The sequence below is a fragment of the Notothenia coriiceps genome, unplaced genomic scaffold (genome assembly GCF_000735185.1).
Source record: "Notothenia coriiceps isolate Sejong01 unplaced genomic scaffold, NC01 NC01_scaffold00037246, whole genome shotgun sequence".
NCBI lineage: Eukaryota > Metazoa > Chordata > Actinopteri > Perciformes > Nototheniidae > Notothenia > Notothenia coriiceps.
In genome coordinates, this window is record NW_011369947.1 from 27,065,006 (window position 1) to 27,069,160 (window position 4,155).

The window sequence follows — 4,155 nt, forward strand, 5'->3', positions numbered from 1 at the left end:
GCCTCTTCCCTAAAACACACCACTTAGAAACGTCGGTCACCATTTGTTGGAGATTTGAGGATGTTTAAAACCAACCGCGTCTCGCGCGGCGTTGGATTAGCGGGTATTCTTAAAGGGAGGGATTAGAAACACCAGAATACAAGTTAAACAATAATGTGCTTTAATGTAAACATACCAAATACATCACATCACCAATCTCCTAATGCATCACGGAAGCACTCTGCAGAGTACCCGGGCTCAGATTCTAACACCGTGGTGGCAGGTCTCAGCAGGCAAGTCAAAACAGAGCCCCACCAAAGGAAAACACAGGCTTTCATACTAAAACACAGGAGGAGGTGTGTGGCGTTCTCCCCCAGAGTCATCTTATTGGAGAGACCAACTGGCCTGTTCGCCCCCCAATCAGTGTGCTCCAGCAGAAGAACCCGGAACCAAAGGCCTTTTGTTTGACGAAAACCGACACCTCTTGGTGTCTGGTACGAACCGCTCTAAACACAACAAGTTCCTTATCTAATTTCCCATCTTGCAGCCGCAACACACATCCCCTTTGTATGGCCCTTTGTCCCTGAGTCCATCTTCCCCCCTCGAGCACCACAACCAAGTAAAAGTGATGTTTTAAGATATAGTTGTTATAGTTGGCTAACTATACGTATACAGGTAAATCACTTTCCATGCATAGTAACGAAGAACACATTACCTAATGCTCTATACAGTATTAGAGTGACTCTTCAAATAGTCAAACTCCACAGGCCTAATATAAGAGAACACACTCAATTTGTCCCTACGCCCTTCCATTTGTTGAGCTATTGTTCACACTCTTTACTTCCAATATAAAAGGTTTCACATTGTATATTTCCAGCTCCCTTTACACATACTGTTTATTATTAATACAAGTAATCAACCACACCCGTCTATTGAAAACAAGTAGATTCCCTGATAATTGACAATGCTGAAACCCTGGAGAATGTCCCTCCCCCCAGCTCTCTCGTCCCTGTCTAAAAGCTGCTTCCATTTGGGAGTAGAGTAATAAAACATGTTTAGACTATTTCTCCACAATTGTGTAGCCATTAGGTACCCGCACATGAAGAATAAGAACAGAGGTATATTGAACAGTAATCTGTAGCACATATATTTTTACTGCAATGAAAACCACCTCTATTTGCCGCATGTGTCAACGCACCACTCTTTAATGAGGGAAACATTACCAGAGTCTTGGAGCTATCCCCAATTAGATGTCCCCTGGCTCCTCCTTTTCTAACACAAAGACTTCACCTCAATATATTGGGAGGAAAATATACTTTGTCCCTTCAAATTTACACACATGCAATATATATATAGGTGCATTAAAATGAATATACCGATTTAACTTTTCCTGCCATTACCCGTTACTTTAATACTTCAAAATATTCAAATAATCCTTCATGTTGTGTTCACATTCCGGAAAAGACAGACAACCTTCTAAGTTTAACTATTTATTAGAGGAGCAACATATAACTATTATTATATTCACTTTGGCCAAGACTCCGTCACGTCCATAGAATAATAGGCGAGCAGTGAATATGCACCACTATTCCGGAAAAAGGCCTCGAACCTCGTGCACCACACATTTTTATTAAAACAGGCGTTGCCATACCATTTAGGATGGGTCGCTAGCTGAAGAATACCATGGTTTAGACTTGGTCTCTTGGAGGGCGCAGACTCTCTTACACACGACCTTCCAATCAGGCATTCGGCCGGCTGTGTGAAGTCCCCTCCTACTCTGGCACCATGTTGAGTCTGAGGTTCTAACACCCACCTCAGCTCCGCGTGTCATTGGTGAGCTGGGTAAAATCATTAAAAGAAGGGATTAAGGAACACCAGGATACAAGTTAAACAATAATCTGCTTTAATGATAACAGGTAACAACACAATACAATACAAAGGAAGTACTTCCTGCTCTTTCTTCTTATCTTACTGTCTGGTCAGCCTGAAGAAAAAAGAGAGCGAACTAGAGAAAACAAACTTTCATACAAAAAAACACAGGAGGAGGTGTGTGGATGCTCCCCCCAGAGTGGTCACCCATTGGAAGAGACAAACACGATGGCGTGCCGTAGCCAATCAGCACGAGCCAGCCAGGAGACCCGGAAAACAAGAGTCCCTTAGTTTTGAGACAAGACAAACACATCTGGTGTCCGTTCGTCTTGTATTCCTTGCATGAGTTTCTCCTATCCTCCCCCATCAGTTGTTAAAGCACATTTCGCTTTCACATACTCTTGGCATCTTTTACGATATAGTTGTTTATAGTTGGATTATACAAATATCACATGTGAGTTACCTTAATATCAAATAATAATGAGGAAAACATTACCTTTGCTCTCAAGCAGTCCTACTAGTGCTTTTCAAATAGTTAAACTTTACACAGGCCCATTATAGAGAACACACACTCATTTTGTCCTGCCACATTCCAGAGATTCGAGCCGTGTCTAAATGAGAATGTCTCCTCTCCCCCCTCTCTGTATCTACTGTATGTCCTGCAAACTGCCCCTATTTCATACAGTAATTTTAAACATTGTTTAAGCTAACAACTCCACAATGTTGTCGCAATTTAGTACCCACACATGAAATAATAAAAACAAAGAAATCAAATAAAACACACACAGTTATAGTTTGAGCAGCAATCCCCTCTAGCTGCTGCAACAGCCCTAAAACATTTTAACTGCATAATCTGAGGAAAATGTATCTGGGAATTCCACTGTTAATTGCACAGTCTATTGATAATTAACAGAGAGACTCAAGGGGCCTCTTTTAATATCTGGAAATTGCAACAGGACTTTCTCAAGAATACTCAAGGGTAATCTTTTCACTCAAGGCAGAAGTCCCAGGTTATACTAAAAATGGGACATTTGTTTTAAGAGTATATATAAAAAACCTCTCTATATTTGAGAGGAAAAAATAGACTTGTTCAGTGTGTTTAAACACACATTCTATATATCAGGTGACATTAAAATGAATATACCACAACCATCATACGTAATTTGTTTTCGCTAATGTTTCTACAGAAAACCTATTTTTTACATATTAGGGACTTTTTAAATCTCCTTGATTATTTTGGTCTCGTTCAGTCCGTGGCTGGCCCAACACACGAAAAAGGACACACTTTGGACTTAGTATTATCGTTTGGACTGTCTGTCTCTGTGGATGAAATCTGTGCAGCAACGCGTATCTCAGACCATTTACCGGTTCTGTTTACAACCTCGATCCCTTCCGCAGGAGTCGAATCACGTGCCCCTGCACGTCGTCTTCGTTTGATTAACCCCTTGACTGCCTCACAGTTTTCTGATGTTTTTAATGCTTCTCCGATCTGTAAATTAGAGGTGAACTGTTCTCTTAGTGGGGATGAGCTGATCTCCATGTTTGACTCGAAATGTACGCTAATACTGGATTCCGTTGCTCCTTTTACGCTTAGACGCACCAAAGTTCTCTTGAGCCGTGGCTCAATGACTGTACTCATGCTCTCAGATGCACCTGCAGGCGTGCAGAGAGAAAATGGAAAAAGGACAAACTCCATTGTTCTGTCCTCATCAGGACATTGTTGTTCATTTGTTGGATTTGTCTCCCCCTGCTGGCTGTCGTAATGTGTAAAATATGTACCATTGGTACCATGTGACCTAGTGCATAAGGAAGCTGCATGTGAACAGGACAGCGACATGTTTTTTTGGTGACTACAATCTGCCCTAATCCTTGACGTTCCGTGCTTTTGGTCGCATTATTGGTACGTACAATTGATATAAACGTAGTGTTTTTTCATTTCCAATGAATATGTTTATAGAGAATAGTTTTGAGATGATAGTTAATGTGTGTTGTAAACTCCTCTGTAGAACTACCGTTAGCTACAGCCATAATTTTGTGCTACAGCCACGTGTGTGTTCTTTGGTGTTGATTCAACGTATAATGTGTGTAAATATTCTTCCGCATATTTATGTACTTCTTGTATTGTGTTTATTTCCTAGTTTCACCCTTTGTTCATGATTAAAAGCGATGAAACAACATCTACGGTCTCTAGTCCTTGATGGTGGAAGGTGTTTAGCTGATAGTCAAAGTGCACAAGAGACACGTGCACGTTAGGGATGTGCATCTCCATCACTGAGGCCGATGCGATGCGCATCTCGATACGTTGCC

At 41.2% G+C, this 4,155-nt stretch overlaps 1 protein-coding gene across 1 annotated transcript in view; it reads left to right on the plus strand.

The window, feature by feature from the left end:
- LOC104966574 (dual specificity protein phosphatase 3-like) overlaps positions 1–4,155 on the plus strand; it is a 22,608-nt gene that overhangs the window by 7,801 nt on the left and 10,652 nt on the right. The window lies entirely within an intron of this gene.